We start from the raw sequence: 23,055 nt of genomic DNA on the forward strand, positions 1-23,055 counted from the left end.
ACTCTAAAACATAGTGTTCTCCTCAGTACTAAGCAGCTTCTAAGTATAGTTCTTGGATATTTTTTTACAGTAAATCAAATAATAGAAACTTCCTAAATCTTTATTAATAGCATCTTTAATCTGTTTATCAAGAACTGAAATAAAGGTAAGATCACCTGGTGAAACATGTAGTTCCTGGCAGGGAAACAGTAAGGTGAGTTGTTTGTTAGTAACCAATGCAGAAGGCGGAAGGCAGGGACAGAAATATTCCCCTCTGGTTACGAGGGAGTCCCAGGGGACTCGCTGAATATTCATTTTACGGATGAAACATCCTCATTTAGTTATGTTGGGGCTCTAGTGCGCCAGACTTCGGGTAACAGGTCTGGAAGAACCAAAATTGCCTGTGGGGCGGCTTCACGGAATTCGACATACATTCTTGTCATCTCGCTCCTTTGTTTGCCTCAAGGGCATCATTCTGGGGCTACTTGTTCGAAGATTTTGTGTAAGCAATTCACAGGAATTCTAGAAGCTAGCATGTGAGGGATATTTGATATGACTGAAAATGTGCTCAGGGATGTATATTGTATGTACGAATATTATTTCAACTAAATAATAATAATGATCTGCCACCGTAGTTCTCTTCCACAGATCTAATTTTTGGCTATCTTGTGTCAGTTTCTCTCCCAAATTAGAGATGGTTTTAATGGGACATTTCTAAGATATATTAGATGTAATAAAATAGAATAGGTAAACCTACCTTTTCACTTCATCATAAGTATTTTTTTCTATTATTAAAAACCATAAATATGCAACTGCTTTTCAAAATTATTGTTTAATATTCTAATTTATTTGTTGTTGTTGTTTAGTTGCTAAAGCATGTCTGACTCTTTTGTGACCCCATGGATTGTAGCCTGCCAGGTTCCCCTGTCCATGGGATTTCCCAGGCAAGAATAATGGAGTGGGTTGCCATTTCCTTCTCCAGGGGATCTTCCTGACCCAGGGATTGAAGTCTCCTGCATTGCAGGCAGATTCTTTACCACTGAGCTGCCTGGAAAGCACATTCTAGTCTATGGATACATCATAATTTATTTCACCATCATCATACTTTGGCCATCTTAATTTTTTTTTGTTTTAAATAAACACTTTTCTCCATAAATTTTTGTTTCACAACTTAGTTCATTTCCTTAGGATGTGTTTCCTCAGTGAAGATAGTGAGTTAGAGAACACGAACAGTAAAATTAGAGAGGGAAGGTATTCATTTACAATGAAAAAGGTAATTATCAAAAAGAACACTCATCAACATATTCTTTCCTTGTCATAGGAAAGTACAAGAGTAAGCTCATGATCTGTATTATAAAGTTGCTTTCTATACGAGTGTGTGTCTGCACCAAAGAGTTGGCATTTGAATACCAGCTGCCCTTGCAGGACTTGTGACGGTGATCAGCATGGTGGAACAGCTATCAGGATGGGAACTGGTACAATGGGGAGCTAACCCACTGGAGATATATTGGAGACTTAAATTAGGTGGGGGCAGACTTTGTCTAGAGAATTAATTAAGCTTCTCCAGGAAAGTGATATTTCTACTGAAACCCAAAGGATGCGTTGGCTATATGAATGATGGCAGAGAATCTTTCAGGCAGAGGGACTAGCTTATGGGGAACATAGGAAGGGCTGGGGTTGAGAAAGAGTGTGGTCCATTTAAAGAAGCCCAAATTGGCTGGGACACAGAAAACAAGAGTGGTGCAGGCCATGACTGGACAGGTGAGTAAAGGCCAGATCATGGGAGTCTTAGAGGCTGTGGTGGAGCATTTGGGTCTTTTTCTAAAGGCTAACCTTAAAGTTTAAGCAGCAGAAGGACATGATTATATTTGCATTTAAAAAGATCACTCTAGCTCAAGTGTGGCTAATGGAGATGAGCAAGACTGGGGAGCCTGGGGCCAACAGGAGCTACTACAGAGGTCCAGGCAAGGCAGAGTAGTGTCTAGACCAGTATGGTGAAGGTAGAGGAAGGAGAAGAGGTATTGGAGACAGCAGGAGACAGAATTAATAGGATTTGGATGCAGGGGAGAGGGAGGAGAAAAGAATGCCTCTGCTAAAGGGTCGTGTAGAATCTTTTGCACCTCTGAGGTGATGAGCTGGGGCCAAGGTCACAACAATTTGAATTTTTTTTTTTTTAAAGAAACACACTTGGCTCTTGGGAGAAAAGGACAATCTTTAAATCCCAGGAGGAATTCTCAAAGCCAGGATAAAAATAAGCATAAGAATGATAATATTTTTTAATATTTTAGGCTTATTTATTTTCTTCTAAATAGCTTTATTAAGAGATAAATGACATTCAGTAAACTGTACATATTTAAAGACTACAATTTGATAAGTTTTGACATAAGACACCATCATTGCAATCAAGATAGTAAACATAACCATCACCACAAAATATCTCCCAGTACCATCCATCCCTAGGCAAACACTGATCTTTGCTTACTGTATATTAGTTTGTATTTTTTAGAGTTTCATATAAATGAAATCATATAATATTGTGCTCTTTTGAAGGGAAAGCTCTGGCATCTTTTACTCATGAAACTCTTTTATATACCTTATCTGATAATTTAAAAAATAACCCTTTATCTAAGGAACTGATATTCAGAGAGGCTAAGTCCCAAGTTTACCCAGTTGAACAGTGGTAGTCCTTGGTCTTGGAGGCCATGCATTCTCCATTGCCAACCACAGCCTGGCGAGGGCAACTCCTGCAGTATGCATAGTCTCTGAGATGCTTCGTCTTCATGGCATGAGTCTAAGGGGGTGCTTAGCCCACATCTCATGGGTTTGGAGGTTGGAATCAGGACCTGCAGAATCTGAAGATGAGCCCCTTACCTCCAGGACAGTGCACATGTGAAAAATTCCTGTGTCAGAGAAACAGACACGAATGACCTGAATTTTTGTAGGATGTTCATTTGTGAAGGCCACAGGAAGGCTAGTGGACATCGCAAGGATGAAAAGGGTGGGATAGATGGTGTGCTCCCTTGGTTTTTAAACAGAACTCAGTGCAGATTGGGTTCAGCAGAAGATAGGGGGAGGGCTCTGGTGGCCCTCCTTTGCCTCTGCCATAGCTGCTTTGTTCTACCTATTCCATACATTGTGCTTCTGGTCAAGATTTTTTTTTTTGCCTATCAGTTCAGTTCAGTCGCTCAGTCATGTCCGACTCTTTGCGACCCCATGAATCACAGCACGCCAGGCCTCCCTGTCCATCACAAACTCCTGGAGTTCACTCAGACTCATGTCCATCGAATCAGTGATGCCATCCAGCCATCTCATCCTCTGTCGTCCCCTTCTCCTCCTGCCCCCAATCCCTCCCAGCATCAGAGTCTTTTCCAATGAGTCAACTCTTCACATGAGGTGGCCAAAGTACTGGAGTTTCAGCTTTAGCATGATTCCTTCCAAAGAAATCCCAGGGCTGATCTCCTTCAGAATAGACTGGTTGGATCTCCTTGCAGTCCAAGGGACTCTCAAGAGTCTTCTCCAACACCATAGTTCAAAAGCATCAATTCTTCGGAGATCAGCCTTCTTCACAGTCCAACTCTCACATCCATACATGACCACAGGAAAAACCATAGCCTTGACTAGACGGACCTTTGTTGGCAAAGTAATGTCTCTGCTTTTCAATATGCTATCTAGGTTGGTCAGCAAATTGGAACTTAGTTCCCTGACGATGACTCAAACTCGTGCTCCCTGCAGGGGAAGTATGGAGTCTTAACCACCGGACCGCCAGGGAAGTCCCCAAGAATTTTTTTTTTGACAAGAGAACTTCATCCTTCAAAATATCTGAAAATCACTGATCTAGTTTTAATATTCCATCTAGAGATAAGGAAACTGAGGTTTCCTCATCAGGTTGCCAGATGAATAGCAGGAGGCCCAATCAAATTTGAATTTCAAATGAACAAAGACAAAATTTTTAGTATAAGTATATAAAAAATATTGCATGGGAAGACTTAACATTAAAAGTATTCATTTTTGCTGACTCTGACAATCCTAAGCATATAGAGCATAATTTGCATGCCCTAGAGAGGGTCAGGGCTGGAGTGTAGGATCAGGCTATGTGCCTGATGCAGATGAAAAGCCTCTTGTGCAGATGTGGACCGTGGTCAGGCTATATAGTGTAAAAATTCAAGTCTTCCTTTGCTGGAAGCCTAAAAGTTTGTTTTCAGAGCCACACAGCTTTCAGGGCTGGAGAGAGACAGGCTCGTGAAGGCACAGCCCTGGGTGAGGCCGATGGCCCTGCTGGGATCCATCGTGCCAGGCTCTCCACTGTGTTTCTTCCCGTCCTCCCTCCACTATGTGCTCTGGCGTTTGGGGACAGAGCAGCCTGTGACACCTGGGGTGGTGGTGAGCCACCTAGGGTCCAGCCCTCGAGCCGGCTGAAGGGGGCGCGCTGGAGTCTTCGTGCAGAGAGCGCCCAGCTTCTCTCTGGAGCAGGGGAAGAGGAGAAAGGGTCGGGGTGGGGGGCAGAGAAGAGGCTGAAAGTTAACTAGCAAAATCACTCAAATGATCTCCTGTCTTCCTTTTCCCTGACTCGGCCTCATTAACACGAGGAGGCTAATATTTGACTCAGGAGCGAAGGCAGGACTGACGCGCTCTCCAGGGGCTCTGTTAAATGTCATAAATTGCAAAAGCGCAGCTTGAGGAGTTTGTGAATGGCATCTGAGCCCGAGGCCATCTAGTAATATTTATACTGTGGAAGTTCAGCCTTTCCCCACCTTTGGAAAAAGTTTCCGATTTGTTTCAGAGGATGTCCATCTTAATCACTGCTTCGGGCGCTCTAATGGGCAGGCTTCTCAGTTCCCTGCTGCCAGGGGAAGGGCCGGGAAAGATGCGAGACTCCATACTGCGGGGCATGCTCGCCCAGGCTCAGATTCCGGACTTTTACTCCACCCCATGCCTTCTTTCTCTTTGGGGTGCAGTTAGGAAACAGGTCTCCATCTGTCCTGGGCCAAGAGACTCATACTTATTTTTAGTCTATAAAATCCAAAGAATGAATTATATATTCCTGTTTAGTCATGTCCAAAGGGTGTGAAACTCTTCGGGGGGGTGGGGGGGTGGGGTGGGGTGGATGAATGTCACCAGTAATAAGGAAATAATAACATACTGAAAACTTATTACTTGCCGGGCCCCCTGTTCTACTGCTACTGCTAAGTCACTTCAGTCGTGTCCAACTCTGTACGACCACATAGACGGCAGCCCACCAGGCTCCCCCTGTCCCTGGGATTCTCCAGGCAAGAACACTGGAGTGGGTTGCCATTTCCTTCTCCAATGCATGAAAGTGAAAAGTGAAAGTGAAGTCACTCAGTCGTGTCCGACTCTTAGCGACCCCATGGACTGCAGCCTACCAGGCTCCTCCATCCATGGGATTTTCCAGGCAAGAGTACCGGAGTGGTGTGCCATTGTCTTCTCCGAGGCTATATGCTATTATATTATTTATGTTTATCATGCTATGTATTAGGTCTAAGCAGTCTGTGCTGTGTGTGCTGTCACTTCAGCCTTGTCTGACTCTTTGCTACCTCATGGACTATGGCCTGCCAGGCTCCTCTGGCCGTGGAATTCTCCAGGCGAGAATATTGGAGTGGATTGCCATGCCCTCCTCCATGTGATCTTCCCCACCGAGGGATTGAACCTGGGTCTCTTGCATTGCAGGTGGATTCTTTACCCACTGAGCCACTTGGGGAGCCCAATAAGCAGTATATGTACCTATATACTACATGTGTAATTTATCAGCTTAGATATATAAACTATATAAATGTATATATTTATTTTCATACACCCACATATATATAACAGTTCCATATATATATATATCTCAGATCAGATCATATAACTGTGAGGAGGTGGATATTGTTCTATCCCCGTTTAAAGGCTGAGAAACTGAGGCTGGCTCTTAACCGCTAATCTCTCTTGCAGATCCAAGTAAAGGGTTGCGCTAGCTGCTCACAGTTAGGTTAGCTTCTGAACCCCCAAAGTCTGGCCTTCTAGGCCGTTCACAGTTTGTCCCCAACTTGCCTTTTCAGACTTATTTTGCACAACTCATCCTTGGATACAACTCAGATGTGGCTCTACTTTCCCTGAAGTCACCAGGCACATTCCTCCTCTGAGACTCCGTCTGCTGGGCATGTTGTGAATGTTGTCTGCCCATCTCTTTATAAAGAAAAAAAAATTCCATCCACACAATTCCATCAGGTCCTACCTTCTACCCAGACACCCTCGTGGCCAATCCAGACCGTCGAGATTTCTCTCTTCCTCTGAATTAGTGGAAAACTGCTCCTCAGTCGGGTAAACCTGGACAGCCTTGAAGTTGCTTTGTGTGGCTGCTCAAGTCTGATGCTGTTTCTTGATGACTCATTTCTTTGTCTTGTTCCCAAACTAGATTATAAACTTCAGGAGGGAAGAGGCTTTGAATGAACATAAAGGCCCCTCAGTCAGAGATACTGGAGGATAAGGGGTAAGTGCTTTGTTTTATACTTACTGGCTCTTGAAAGAACCACAAAAGAGGTAAGTGGTTCTCTTCTTTGGCAATTGGGATGCTCCTGGTATCTCTTGGAATAGGTGAGGTCTGAGATTTAAGACTGAACATAAGCAGACACTCATACAATACCGGCCTTACCCAAATTCTATTTTCCTGAAATTATTCCATAAAAGCCATGATAAGATTGTAGCACTGCAGTGAGTTTGTGTTCTTACAGGAACACAGAGTCACTGGTTACAAGCAGCAGGCCACTCTGAGCTGGACTTTCCCTTTCTTTCTGGCATGACTTGGGTGACCACAGACTCAGGAGGCATTAGCCTGGGGTACGTCAGTGTTACTTGAGTCATTGTCCCATCAACTGTCGTGAGTTCCCACTAATTGCCTCCCCTTAAGTGCAAAGCAATGACTCGGAAAGGCCGGACGTCTGACTGAAGATGTAGGGCTGAAGTCTAGCGATGCCAGCACCAACTTGGTGTCCAGTCATGAATGGTTCACTAAATTGAGCTCATGCTTATTTTTTGATGTAAAAGTGAGCTAAGATGGGGGATTGAAAGGAAGAAAAATTATGCTGAAGTGTTTTTGGCTTTCACAAAATTTGGTGAGTTTTGCAGGACTTTTTCTAATTGAACACTTGGGTGTCTTAGGGAGCATTTGTTTTTTGTGGATGAGATAAACTAAAGGTGAACTCTTTCTGGAAATGTGTAAGCATTTTGTGCCTATGCCCTTGGCGAAGTATCCAAGCTTACACCCATGGTCCTCTGGTCTCCACCTTTCCTCAGCTTTCTTCACTGCCCTGAGAGGGCTGTTTGTTCTCATGGTAAGCAGAGGAGAACTTCTGGGGACAGAGAGTGATGACTGCTTTTCTTTTGTGTTCATCATAAAGATTGATAATCTGCATATAATTTCCATATTGGGCTGTAAGTAGGAGTAATTATAAAATAATTAAATGTGCTAAGAGTGGTCAGGTCTGTTAAAAGAACAATTATGTAGCTAATTCCTCTGTGTTGCCTTCACTTTGAGTTAAAATGAAATAATTTGAAATAGAATATCAGCTTTCAGAATGAACATTTCAGAGCCCTCTTTTGTTACACAGTTTACCTGTGATAGAATTTATTTTTTCTTTCTCAAAGCTTAATGAACAGATTCGGTCTTAGGACTTCCAACCAGTGCAGAGACAAAGAGAATTCAAGACTGTGCCATGGTTGAACTGTCCCCATTGCATTTGTTCATGCTTCTGTTAGAAGCCTGCCAGTCTTTCAGCATCTAGTTCAAATACCACCTTCTATTGAAGATATTCTGTTATCTGAATTATCTTGAGTTCCTCCCTGATCATGATACACACTACTTCTATAGTAGAACTTCAGTTCAGTTCAGTTCAGTCACTCAGTCATGTCTGACTCTTTGCGACCCCATGAATCTCAGCATGCCAGGCCTCCCTGTCCAACACCAACTCCCAGAGTTCACTCAAACTCACGTCCATTGAGTCGGTGATGCCATCTAGCCATCTCATCCTCTGTTGTCCCCTTCTCCTCCTGCCCCCAATACCTCCCAGCATCATAGTCTTTTCCAGTGAGTCAACTCTTTGCATGAGGTGGCCAAAGTACTGGAGCTTCAGCTTTAGCATCATTCCTTCCAAAGAACTCCCAGGACTGATCTCGTTTAGAATGGACTGGTTAGAACTCCTTGGAGTCTAAGGGACTCTCAAGAGTCTTCTCCAACACCACAGTTCAAAAGCATCAATTCTTCGGCCCTCGCTGGGAGGGATTGGGGGCAGGAGGAGAAGGGGACAACAGAGGATGAGATGGCTGGATGGCATCACTGATTCAATGGACATGAGTCTGGGTGAACTCCAGGAGTTGGTGATGGACAGGGAGGCCTGGCATGCTGCGATTCATGGGGTCGCAAAGAGTCAGACATGACTGAGCGACTGAACGGAACTGAACTGAACAGCTTTCTTCACAGTCCAACTCTCATATCCATACATGACTACTGGAAAAACCATAGCCTTGACTAGACGGACCTTTGTTGGCAAAGTAATGTCTCTGCTTTTGAATATGCTGTCTAGGTTGGTCATAACTTTCCTTCCAAGGAGTAAGCGTCTTGTAAAATTTCACGGTTTAGCCACCATCTGCAGTGATTTTGGAGCCCCCCCAAAATAAAGTCTGACACTGTTTCCCCTGTTTCCCCATCTATTTGACATCAAGTGATGGGGCCAGATGCCATGATGTTAATTTCCTGAATGTTGAGCTTTAAGCCAACTTTTTCACTCTCCTCTTTCACTTTCATCTAGAGGCTTTTGAGTTCCTCTTCACTTTCTGCCATAAGGGTGGTGTCATCTGCATATCTGAGGTTCTTGATATTTCTCCCAGCAATCTTGACGCCAGCTTGTGCTTCATCCAGCCCAGCGTTTCTCATGATGTACTCTGCATATAAGTTAAATAAACAGGGTGACAATATACAGCCTTGACGTACTCCTTTTCCTATTTGGAACCAGTCTGTTGTTCCATGTCCAGTTCTAACTGTTGCTTCCTGACCTGCATACAGGTTTCTCAAGAGGCAGGTCAGGTGGTCTGGTATTCCCATCTCTTTCAGAATTTTCCACAGTTTATTGCGATCCACACAGTCAAAGCCTTTGGCGTAGTCAATAAAGCAGAAATAGATGTTTTTCTGGAACTCTCTTGCTTTTTTGATGATGCAGCAGATGTTGGCAATTCGATCTCTGGTTCCTCTGCCTTTTCTAAAACCAGCTTGAACATCTGGAAGTTCACAGTTCACCTATTGCTGAAGCCTGGCTTGGAGAATTTTGAGCATTACTTTACCAGTGTGTGAGATGAGTGCAATTGTGCAGTAGTTTGAGCATTCTTTGGCATTGCCTTTCTTTGGGATTAGAATGAAAACTGACCTTTTCCAGTCCTGTGGCCACTGCTGAATTTTCCAAATTTGCTGGCATATTGAGTGCAGCACTTTCACAGCATCATCTTTCAGGATTTGAAATAGCTCAACTGGAATTCCATCACCTCCACTAGCCTTGTTTGTAGTAATGCTTTCTAAGGCCCACTTGACTTCACATTCTAGAAAGCCTTTTATTATGTTTATCATCAAAAACCCATAAAATAAGACAGATTTTACAGAGTTCTAAGTTCTAAGTTCGACATTCTAGGAATCAGCGAACTAAAATGGACTGGAATGGGTGAATTTAACTCAGATGACCATTATATCTACTACTGTGGGCAGGAATCCCTTAGAAGAAATGGAGTAGCCATCATGGTCAACAAAACAATCCGAAATGCAGTACTTGGATGCAATCTCAAAAATGACAGGATGATCTCTATTCATTTCCAAGGCAAACCATTCAATATCACAGTAATCCAAGTCTGTGCCCCAACCAGTAATGCTGAAGAAGCTGAAGTTGAATGGTTCTATGAAGACCTATAAGACCTTTTAGAACTAATACCCAAAAAAGATGTCCTTTTCATTATAGGGGACTGGAATGCAAAAGTAGGAAGTCAAGAAACACTTGGAGTAACAGGTAAATTTGGCCTTGGAATACGGAATGAAGCAGAGCAAAGGCTAATAGAGTTTTGCCAAGAGAACACACTGGTCATAGCAAACACCCTCTTCCAACAACACAAGAGAAGACTCTACACATGGACATCACCAGATGGTCAACACCAAAATCAGATTGATTATATTATTTGCAGCCCAAGATGGAGAAGCTCTATACAGTCAGCAAAAACAAGACTGGGAGCTGACTGTGGCTCAGATCATGAACTCCTTATTGCCAAATTCAGACTTAAATTAAAGAAAGTGGGGAAAACCACTAGACCATTCAGGTATGACCTAAATCAAATTCCTTATGATTATACAGTGGAAGTGAGAAATAGATTTAAGGGCCTACATCTGATACACAGAGTGCTTGATGAACTATGGATGGAGGTTTGTGACATTGTACAGGAGACAGGGATCAAGACCATCCCCATGGAAAAGAAATGCAAAAAAGCAAAATGGCTGTCTGGGGAGGCCTTGCAAATAGCTGTGAAAAGAAGAGAAGTGAAAAAGAAAGATACAAGCATCTGAATGCAGAGTTCCAAAGAATGGCAAGGAGAGATAAGAAAGCCTTCCTCAGCGATCAATGCAAAGAAATAGAGGAAAACAACAGAATGGGAAAGACTAGAGATCTCTTCAAGAAAATTAGAGATACCAAGGGAACATTTCATGCAAAGATGGGCTCAATAAAGGAGAGAAATGGTATGGACCTAACAGAAATAGAAGATATTAACAAGAGGTGGCAAGAATACACAGAAGAACTGTACAAAAAAGATCTTCATGACCCAGATAATCACAATGGTGTGATCACTCACCTAGAGCCAGACATCCTGGAATGTGAAGTCAAATGGGCCTTAGAAAGCATCACTACAAACAAAGCTAGTGGAGGTGATGGAATTCCAGTTGTGCTATTTCAAATCCTGAAAGATGATGCTGTGAAAGTGCTGCACTCAATATGCCAGCAAATTTGGAAAATTCAGCAGTGGCCACAGGACTGGAAAAGGTCAGTTTTCATTCTAATCCCAAAGAAAGGCAATGCCAAAGAATGCTCAAACTACTGCGCAATTGCACTCATCTCACACACTGGTAAAGTAATGCTCAAAATTCTCCAAGCCAGGCTTCAGCAATAGGTGAACTGTGAACTTCCAGATGTTCAAGCTGGTTTTAGAAAAGGCAGAGGAACCAGAGATCGAATTGCCAACATCTGCTGCATCATCAAAAAAGCAAGAGAGTTCCAGAAAAACATCTATTTCTGCTTTATTGACTACGCCAAAGGCTTTGACTGTGTGGATCGCAATAAACTGTGGAAAATTCTGAAAGAGATGGGAATACCAGACCACCTGACCTGCCTCTTGAGAAACCTGTATGCAGGTCAGGAAGCAACAGTTAGAACTGGACATGGAACAACAGACTGGTTCCAAATAGGAAAAGGAGTACGTCAAGGCTGTATATTGTCACCCTGTTTATTTAACTTATATGCAGAGTACATCATGAGAAACGCTGGGCTGGATGAAGCACAAGCTGGCGTCAAGATTGCTGGGAGAAATATCAAGAACCTCAGATATGCAGATGACACCACCCTTATGGCAGAAAGTGAAGAGGAACTCAAAAGCCTCTAGATGAAAGTGAAAGAGGAGAGTGAAAAAGTTGGCTTAAAGCTCAACATTCAGGAAATTAACATCATGGCATCTGGCCCCATCACTTGATGTCAAATAGATGGGGAAACAGGGGAAACAGTGTCAGACTTTATTTTGGGGGGGCTCCAAAATCACTGCAGATGGTGGCTAAACCGTGAAATTTTACAAGACGCTTACTCCTTGGAAGGAAAGTTATGACCAACCTAGACAGCATATTCAAAAGCAGAGACATTACTTTGCCAACAAAGGTCCGTCTAGTCAAGGCTATGGTTTTTCCAGTAGTCATGTATGGATATGAGAGTTGGACTGTGAAGAAGGCTGAGCGTCGAAAATTGATGCTTTTGAACTGTGGTGTTGGAGAAGACTCTTGAGAGTCCCTTGGACTGCAAGGAGATCCAACCAGTCCATTCTAGAGGAGATCAGTCCTGGGTGTTCTTTGGAAGGAATGATGCTGAAGCTGAAACTCCAGTACTTTGGCCACCTCCTGCGAAGAGTTGACTCATTGGAAAAGATTCCGATGCTGGGAGGGATTGGGGGCAGGAGGAAAAGGGGACGACAGAGGATGAGATGGCTGGATGGCATCACCGACTCGATGGATGTGAGTTTGAGTGAACTCTGGGAGTTGGTGATGGACAAGGAGGCCTGGCATGCTGCGATTCATGGGATCACAAAGAGTCAGACACGACTGAGTGACTGAACTGAACTGAAGTGATAGTGCTTTTTAGTTTATGAAACATTTTCACATATCTCATTTTTATCCTCATAATAACCTTGTAAATACACACAGTATTGCAGATTTATAGCTTATGAAACAAAAGCTGACATGACTCAAATCAAGAGTTTTAAATTCAAATGCCCATAGGAGCTAAGCAAATATAAATACAAAGCAGTCTGTTCAGGTGTGTATCGGTCAGCATAAAGTATGGACAGTAACAAAATGATCCCCAAATCTTGGTGGCTTGTATCAACAAAGGGTTATTAATATTTCTCAATCAGGTTTCATGTTCATTGCAGATGCACTGTGGTCCTGTTCGATCTATCCTCACTCTGGAATTCAGGCTGACAAGCAGGGACATTGCTGGGAGTGAGGCAAGAGAAAATATGGTACAGCCATGTGATGGCTTCTGAAGATCTTACCTGGAAGTGGTGCGCATCTCATTTGCTCACTAATTAAAACATGTCCTTTTCTTCAAGTTTCTCTAGTATTAATAGATCTGTTTGAAAAGGACAGGACTTCCCAGGTGGTGCTAGTGGTAAAGAACCTGCCTGCCAGTGCAGGAGACATAAGAGATGCAGGTTGAATCCCTAGGTTGGGAAGATCCCCTGGAGGAGGGCCTGGTAGCCCACTTTGTATTCTTGCCTGGAGAATGGAATGGACAGAGGAGCCTGGTGGGCTACCGTCCATAGAGTCACAGTGAGTCAGACATGACTAAAGTGACTTAGCATGCACACACACACACACATGAACAAGACATCCATCCTGCATTCAGATCAGATCAGATCAGATCAGTCACTCAGTCGTGTCCGACTCTCTGCAACCCCAGGAATCGCAGCATGCCAGGCCTCCCTGTCCATCACCAACTCCCAGAGTTCACTCAGACTCACGTCCATCATGTCAGTGATGCCATCCAGCCATCTCATCCTCTATCGTCTCCTTCTCCTCCTGCCCCCAATCCCTCCAGCATCAGAGTCTTTTCCAATGAGTCAACTCTTCACATGAGGTGGCCAAAGTACTGGAGTTTCAGCTTTAGCATTATTCCTTCCAAAGAAATCCCAGGGCTGATCTTCTTCAGAATGGACTGGTTGGATCTCCTTGCAGTCCTAGGGACTCTCAAGAGTCTTCTCCAACACAACAGTTCAAAAGTATCAGTTCTTCGGCGCTCAGCCTTCTTCACAGTCCAACTCTCACATCCATACATGACCACAGGAAAAACCATAGCCTTGACTAGACGGACCTTTGTTGGCAAAGTAATGTCTCTGCTTTTGAATATGCTATCTAGGTTGGTCATAACTTTCCTTCCAAGGAGTAAGCGTCTTTTAATTTCATGGCTGCAGTCGGGGTTGGAAAACTGATTCATGTTCATGAGCTGGATCTGGCCCACTGCTTGTTTTTGTGTGGCTTGTGAACTAAGAATGATGTTTAGGTTTTTAAAAGATTGAAAAAAAGTCAAAAGAAAAATAATATTTTGTGAGATGTGAAACTTACATGAAATTAAGATTGTAGCATTTTTGTAAATAAAGTTTTACTTAGATGAAGCCACTCATTTGTGTGTTGTCTGTGGCTGCTGTCATGATGTAGTGACAGAGATGAGTAGTGGTGGCAGACTGTATGGCTCACACAGCCTCAAGTATTTGCTGTCTGGCTCTTTACAGGACAACTTTGTTGTACTCTGTCTTGTATCATTGGTCAGAAATCAACTTGGTCAGGTAGGAGTTCAGACGGTCTCAGCTGCTTTTTTTTTTTGGACAGTCTTTGTGGACAAAGTGTTTGGAATCTAGGACCACTGTAAGAGGTGGCGGGTGTGTGCTGTTCAAATCACTACCGGTATGACTGGAGCCCCTGAACTTGTGTGATGTGCTGCCTTGCTCACTCTAGCCGATGTTAGTTAGGGTCTATATGCAGAAAGTTTCTTATCTCTTACTTGGAACACTTTCAAAATGGCATATAAATTGTAACAAGTGTAAATAAGTGATATTATAAAGCAAATGTTAGGCCATGGAAAATCCTGGAAACAAATACAGTAGACAAAAGATGGATATTTTTGATGCATAAAGAGCTCTTAAAAATAAATAGGAAAAAGATAAATACCATAATATAAACAATGGATAAAAATTATAAATATTTAAGCAAATGTCCAAAAAGCATATGATAAAATGTTTAAGCTCGTGAGTAAACAAAGAAATGCTGATTAAAATAGCATGCTCTCAATTTCACCTATTAAATTTCCAAAAACTGGAAATGCCCTGTATTGGTAAAGATACAAGAAATAGAGCATATTCTACAAATATGTACAATTTTTGATGGGCGCTTGTTAATATAAAAGTAAATCTTAAAAACACTCACACTTTCTAACTTTGTCTCTTTCAAGGAATTTATAAGGAACAAGTAATAGAGATGCACAAAGAGTTTTATGCACAAACTTTTACTATTGATGTTATTTGTAATATAGAAAATTAGAAACAATTTAAATAGCTCACAGCAAATACTATTCAAGCAGTAATATTATGTTATAAAAGAAAAATTAGTGTCATCAGCTCAGTTCAGTTGCTCAGTCATGTCCAGCTCTTTGCAACCTCATGGACTGCAGCACGCCAGGCTTCCCTATCCATCACCAACTCCCAGAGCCTCCAAAATCACTGCAGATGGTGCTTGCAGCCATGAAATTAAAAGAGGCTCAGCTTTCTTTATAGTCCAAATCTCCCATCCATACATGAGTACTGGAAAAACCATATCTTTGACTAGATGAACCTTTGTTGGCAAAGTAACGTCTCTGCTTTTTAATATGCTATCTAGGCTGGTCATAGCTTTTCTTCCAAGGTGCAAGTGTCTTTTAATTCCATGACTGCGGTCACCATCTGCAGTTATTTTGGAGCCCATAAAAATAGAGTCTGTCACTGTTTCCATTGTTTCCCCATCTATTTGCCATGAAGTGATGGGACCAGGTGCCATGATCTTTGTTTTTTGAATGTTGAGTTTTAATCCAGGTTTTTCACTCTCTTGCACTTTCATCAAGAGGTACTTTAGTTCTTCTTTAGTGTCATAGGAGATTATTTAAGTATATCATTAAGTGAAATAAGCAGGATACACATAGTCTATACAAAATGTTTCTGTTTTTGTAAAAAACAAAAAAAATAGGTGAGACAAATGTATATGCACAGAAAAAACACTGGGATATAATCACTAAAGTGTTAATAGTGGTTATCTCTGAGTTAGTAGATAATGACTGATTTAAAGTTTTACCTTTGTGCTTTTATTTACTTTTCTAATTTTTTGCCATAGATATATACTTGGTAATCAGAAAAATGGCTTCCCTGCTGGCTCAGACTGTAAAGAATCTGCCTGGAATGCAGGAAGACTAGGGTTTGATACCTGGGTTCGGAAGATATCTGGAAGAGGGCATGGCAAACCACTCCAGTGTTCTTGCCTGGAGGATCCCATGGACAGAGAAGCCTGATGGGCTACAGTCCATGAGGTCACAAGGAGTCAGACATGACTGAGCGACTAACACTTCCTATTAAACCTATTTAGACTGAGGAAGCATGGTACTTCCAGAATTCTCATGACTATATTGAGGACCATATAATCCTCCTAATTTATTTCGTCAACTTGGAATAAATAATTTTGGAACCACTTTTTGCGTGAATCATGAGCTTTGTCTTCCTTGATACACTAGACATGTGAGTGTTGATCATGCTGGAAAAGAAACAGCCTGACTCAGTTTCTTTTACCTGGGTATTAAAGAGGAAATATTTTGCCTGAATCAGTTCAGTTTGGTTCAGTCACACAGTCATGTCCGACTCTTTGCAACCCCATGCACTGCAGCATGCCAGGCCTCCCTGTCCATCACCAACTCCCAGAGTTTACTCAAACTCATGTCCATCGAGCCAGATTGAATGCCATCCAACCATCTCATCCTCTGTCGTCCCCTTCTCCTCCTGCCCTCAATCTTTCCCAGCATCAGGGTCTTTTCCAATGAGTCAGTTCTTTGTATCAGGTGGCTAGAGTATTGGAGTTTCAGCTTCAGCATCAGTCCTCCCAATGAATATTCAGGACTGGTTTCCTTTAGGATGGACTGGTTGGATCTCCTTGCAGTCCAAGGGACTCTCAAGAGTCTTCTCCAACACCACAGTTCAAAAGCATCAATTCTTCAGTGCTCAGCTTTCTTGATAGTCCAACTCTCCCATCCATACATGACTACTGGAAAAACCATAGCCTTGACTAGACGGACCTTTGTTGGCAAAGTAATGTCTCTGCCTTTTAATATGCTATCTAGGTTGGTCATAACTTTCCTTCCAAGGAGCAAGCGTCTTTTAATTTCATGGCTCCAGTCACCATCTGCAGTTATTTTGGAGCCCATAAAAATAAAGTCTGTCACTGTTTCCATTGTTTCCCCATCTATTTGACATGAAGTGATGGGACCAGATGCCATGACCTTCGTTTTCTGAATGTTGAGCTTTAAGCCAACTTTTTCACTCTCCACTTTCACTTTCATCAAGAGGCTCTTATGTTCTTCTTCACTTTCTGCCATAAGGGTGGTGTCATCTGCATATCTGAGGTTCTTGATATTTCTCCCAGCAATCTTGACGCCAGCTTGTGCTTCATCCAGCCCAGCGTTTCTCATGATGTACTCTGCATATAAGTTAAATAAACAGGGTGACAATATACAGCTTTGATGTACTCCTTTCCCTATTTGGAACCAGTCTGTTGTTCCATGTCCAGTTCTAACTGTTGCTTCCTGACCTAGATACAGATTTCTCAAGAGGCAGGTCAGGGTTCTAATGTATTTAGAGAATTGCTTCAGCTCAACAGATCACTTTATTACAACAGCTATGACTGAGACAGGACTTCCCAGGTGGCTCAGTGGTAAAGAATCCACCTACCAATGCAGGAGACACAGGTTGAATCCAAGAGTGAGATGGCTAAGATAATCAGAAGCCAGAGTGCTTTTGGAGATGCAATGATCCAGCTCGGAACACAAACACTCTTCTAAATTAGGGCAGGACTTTGCTGCCTGCAGTTTTCACTGAGAGTCAGTACACTTCTCCACCCCCTGAGATGAGTGGGCACTTGCTTGCCCAGCCTGGGCAGAGCATGCCTGAGCTCAGCGGATGCAGCCTGATGGGGCCTCTCTTTGGAAAGGTTGCTATCTGCTCCTAAAGAAAATTGCTTTTGTTCTGAAGGTCTCCTTTCTGCTAGCCTGGCCCTGGTTGTCTGTGGTAAATGAAATTCTAAGAAAAAGTTTGGAGAAAGTTTAATACCTTTCTTGGGTCTGAGACTGGGCTTCCCTTGTGGCTCAGCTTGTAAAGAATCCCCCTGCAATGCGGGAGACCTGGGTTTGATCCCTGAGTTGGGAAGATCCCCTGGAGAAGGGAAAGGCTACCCACTCCAGTATTCTGGCCTGGAGAATTCCATGGACTTCATAGTTCATGGGGTTGCAAAGAGTCAGACATGACTGAGTGACTTTCACTTTGGGTCTGAGGCCAGAGATCTAGAAAGTTCTGGGCAAAGCCTCTTCTTTTTTTGGAAGTCAGCTTTTGCTCCTTCTCTTGGGCATAGTGCCATCACAGAATCTATTACCTGCCATCTCTGGTGTCCTGATATTTTCTGTCCTTTTTTTGGGGGGGGCTTCACACCGCCCTGGATCAGTGCTTCACAGGCAGGTGGGGCAGATTGAGGGGCACCGGAGGAAGAGGCCAGGAATGACACTTGGTCAGCCTGCAGGGGCCGAGGGAAGATTGGTCTGGCCAGAGCAGGAGAGATTCCAAGGAGTAGGGACATAGCCTGGAAGAGCCAGCCATGCAGTCAACAATAGGGATCAAGACAAGGAAATTGGGTGCTCCAGAAGAGAGACAGATCCCAGCAGAAGGAGTTCATTAGTGATCTGAAAACCCGTGAGCAGCCAGTCAGTGGGTAAGTAGGGCTCCAGGCACCAGCTGAGGGTTCAGAGATGCTGGATGCTCAGCATAAGAGAGGGATATGGTCCAGCACTGGCCATGTGGTATGGCTGAAAGGGCATAGACTTTAGGGCCAGACAGACCTGGATTTAATTCTGGATTCACTACTGACTCACTGTTGCTAAAAACTCAGGTGTCTTACCTTTGAGCAGGGCTCATGCTGCCTAGTGCTGGCAGAGACTGTTGGGAGAATTAAATAGGTGGGGATAAATTGTATAATGCATTCAAAACAGAGGGAATGCACAAAGGGACCTTCTTAACCTTCTTGCCCCAGCTCAGGATTAGACTTGGGAGTGCACCCGGGCTTGCAAATGGAGAACCAGTGGTCCCAGCCAGCGGACCTGTTGTGCTAGGCTGGAAGCCAGCCTGCATCTCTGTTGATGTGAATTTTGGGCAGATATTCCCATTGGACTTTTCTACTTTCTTTCCTAATGGCTTCTCTTGGGAAATTTAAGGACTTTGATCTGATATGATCAACATCTGAGATGATTAGAAAAATGCGGGTGGTGTGAAAAGCCACTGAAATTGGACCCGTGGAGAGAATTCCAAGATGCAGTGAGAAATTCTTGCAAAGAAATAAAATTATGAATGTCTGTGGAGAGAGACAACAACAATGTAAAGATCATTGTTCATCTGACACATTTATTTCCAGTTTTAGTGATAGGAAATGAGTATGGACCTATTCTTATGGTTTTAAACTCTTTGCAAATAATCTAAGAGGAGTTATTGAGGTCAATTTTTTTTTATTAGTTTGTAAAATTAATATCACTGTCACCCTTTAAGCACTGCATTAAAAAATTCCGGCTTTTCTATAGTCATGACGTAATGCCCACTATGACATTCAGGGAAAATAAAACAAAGATGCGAACTCCTTGAAACCTGCAGGAATGTGCCACATTCACCTCTGCCTCACTGACTTTTAACACAATGGTTCCTGCCTTCTTCTTTGAGGGCTCTCAGTAAAGAGCTGTTGAGCTGAGCTGAGTGAGAAAACAGCACTTTATTTTATTTTACAGCTTTGTGAAGTATAATTACTTTGTCAGCAAAGGTCTGTCTAGTCAAGGCTACGGTTTTTCCAGTAGTCAAGTATGGATGTGAGAGTTGGACTATAAAGAAAGCTGAGCCCCGAAGGATTGATGCTTTTGAACTGTGGTGTTGGAGAAGACTTGAGAGTCCCTTGGACTGCAAGGAGATCCAACCAGTCCATCCTAAAGGAGATCAGTCCTGGGTGTTCATTGGAAGGACTGATGCTAAAGCTGAAACTCCAATACTTTGGCCACCTGATGAGAAGAGCCAACTGATTTGTAAAGACCTCAATTCTGGGAAGGATTGAGGGCAGGAGGAGAAGGGGATGACAGAGGATGAGATTGTTGGATGGCATCACCGACTCAATGGATATGAGTTTGGGTAGACTCTGGGAGTTGGTGATGGACAGGGAGGCCTGGCATGCTGCAGTTCATGGGGGTGCAAAGAGTCGGACACAACTGAGCGACTGAACTGACCTGAACTGAACTGATGAAGTATAGTTGATATACAAGAAGCTGCATATATGTAAAGTATTCAATTTGATTGTTTGAACATATGTATACACCTGTGATACCATCACTACAATCAAGATAATACTCATACTTCTCACCTTCAAAAGCTTCCTAATAAACAACATTTTTAATTGAATGTGAGGAGTCTCGTGGGCTACGGTCCAGGGAGTTGCAAAGAGTCAGACATGACTAAGTGAGTAAGCACAGCATAGCAGCTCCTCTCACAGAAAACCCAAAACACATCAAGATTTACCAAACAAATGCAGAAGATGATGCTGGTTTGAATGTGAGGGGAGTTAAAATTCATACAACAAATGGTTTCTTATTATACATAGCAAAAACAACTTTAAAAAGAAAGTTCCTGTGTTGAGTTAAAAATAAGATTCAAGCTGGAGAAATTCATCTTTACATCCCTTTTGGGGACATGTTTGGTTTTGTGAACTAAGGAACATAGATACTTATTTTTTCTTATTAAAATTATCTTTTAAAAAAAGTTAGATTTTCCTTGAGGTGTTGGAGCATATATGCTCTCTGACCCCGATAAGAAAAGGAACCTCCCCAATTCTCCTATGGACCTAAAACCTGAATTCCTGAGGCTAAGATTCTAAGCCCTTCTCTAACTCACCTGTTGAAGCCTCTACCCCAAATCCGTGTCCTTGTTCTCGAACGTGTGGTAAAGCAACAGTTCTGGGGACAGAAAGTCCCTGGACAGGAGGTGCTGGTGTGTCAGAGTCCCTTGGCCTCCCAGCACTGGTCACTCTTGGCATGGGAATTCTCTGAGACAGCTGATTGTTCCTGTGGGTGCTGGACTGTTGGGAGAAATTCTGATTCCAGAGCAGCCCAGGGGCAGAGGCACGATCTCAGGGTAAAGGTGATATACCCAGAGAAGACGATTCCTAACATATCCTAGAGATGAGATTCATCTCGTTTGCATTGCCCTGAAGTATTTGTTTACCAATACTAAGAGTCACTCCGCTGACATATTTGCAGCCTCTTCTGTGGATCATAAAGATCGACTGTAGTTCACCAGCAGGAGCATTTCACAGTCAATATAGGAGGCCACTTATAGACACAACTTTAGCCACAAAGGCAAAGTAGATTCAATTCAAGCCTGCCTCTTGGTCAAGTCAAATAGCTTTACCATTGAGATAGAGTCAGGTTCTTTATGCAGGGATTGAATTATTTAAATGTCACCTGTACTTCTCAAGTCATTTAAAATTATCCATATTACATATTGATCCTATAGCGTGTTGATGTATGATCCAGCTCTCTCATACCTGCTCTATTGCATTTCCCCCTGTCCCACTCTGTAGATCCTGAGGTCCAGACTTGCTGAATTATTCACTATTCCCATGTACGGCCTGTAGTTATTTGCAACTGTGCCTTTGTTGAGGCTGTTTCTTCACCTGAAATTCTCTTGCCCCACCACAAGTCAAATGCTATCTTTCCTTTAAGACCTTGAAAATGGACTGAATATTTGTGTCTCTCCAAAATTTGTTTGTTTAAACCTAATGCCTAGCATGATGGCAGGAGGTGGGGCCTTTGGGAAGGGATTAGATCACAAGGGTGGATGGAATTAGTGCCTTTATAAAAGAGATCTAGTCATTCACATGGAGATTGCAGTGAGAAGATGGCTATTTATGAACCAGGAAGTGAGCTCTCACCAGAGAGCAAATCTGTGGAGAACCAGCCTTGATCTTGGACTTCTCAGCCTCTAGATCTATGAGAAGAAATGTTTGTTGTTTATAAGCCACCCAGTTTATGGTATTTTTGTTATAGCAGCCCAAATGGACCAAGACAGACCCTGCTCAAGTACTGATTCTCTGTGAAGACTTCAGGAGTGTAGGCTAGGTGACCCACCCCCATTCTCTTGCCCCATCTGAAAGACCTGCAGGCTGGTCCTGTATACAATGAAATTTATTCTGGAGAGTATCCTCTTGTCGCAGGCTGGGGTTTGAGCTGCCAGGAAAAGACAGTGAACGTCACAGGAGCTACCCTCAAGCTTGAGAGATGGGAATTGCGAGATAAACACTGCAGCTTCCTCCTCCCTTCCTGTGGTGATGCTGAGATGTGTTCATGGCTCTTCCAGGGGCTCCTCAGGGAGGTGAGCCCCAGATGCTTATGGTGGTAATGCACTCACTAGAGTACCTTTTTTGTTTTTCTCCCTTTTCTGCCTTCTACTCCCTGTGCTTCCTGAGATCCCTTCCCCCACAAATACACACCCTTGGACTCACATCTTTGTTTCAGGATCTGCTTTTGGGGAAACAAACTCCCAGACATCTTCCCTGATATTCCAAGGGCCAATAATGGGACTTTCCTGGTGCTCCAATGGTTAAGACTCTGTGCTTCCAATGCAGGGGCATGGATTTGAATCCCTGGTTGGGCAACTTAGATCCCACATGACACAGTGCTATCCGTACTGCCAACAAACAAAAACAAATACTCCAAATGGCAGCAGTGTCTTTCCATTCCCTGGACACATGCCACTCTTCTTGTCTCATTGCAAAAATCATATATTATCTTAAAGAAATTATATCCATGACTTATCTCCTCTACTAAACTTTTTGAGGGCAGGATACTCTGGAGAGCTCTTCTTTTATTTTTCACATTGCCTAACACAGTATCACAGAAGAGATATTCAATAGCTGTCTATTGAATCAGTAAGTGAGTGATGAATGGATGGATGAATGAATGAATGACCAAGCTCTTTCTCACCTTGTGCTTTCTCAGTGTAGGTGGAGGCAAAACACATCCCAGGGCCTCTGCCTCCTCATTCTTTGCACATGGGAAGAATTCAAAGATGTTAGTGGTGTGAAAGAAAGCATATTTGACTGAAACAAAGTGATCCTCAGGATGGGCCAGAGTCTTTTACCAGCCCCGTGTTCAGTTCATGGTAGCAGGATCCAATGGTATTCAAGAAGCTTGCATGTTCTGCTGACTTTAGAGGCAGCCAAACCCAGTTTTCTGGGGCCTCACAGAAACAGCTAGAATGTTCTATCAGTCTGGGCTCTGTCCTTATGTCTGTGAATGAGCCTCAGGACTGGCCATAGGCGAGAGGAGGCTTGCCTCCCTGACAGCTGTCAGCTGCCCATGGACGGTAGTAAACCCACTCAAGTGGCAGCCTATAAAATTCAGACGACTCTGAACCACTGAGGGGAAACCTTAAAAA

This window comes from Bubalus kerabau, chromosome 9, assembly GCF_029407905.1.
Source record: "Bubalus kerabau isolate K-KA32 ecotype Philippines breed swamp buffalo chromosome 9, PCC_UOA_SB_1v2, whole genome shotgun sequence".
In the NCBI taxonomy this organism is placed as follows: Eukaryota; Metazoa; Chordata; class Mammalia; order Artiodactyla; family Bovidae; genus Bubalus; species Bubalus kerabau.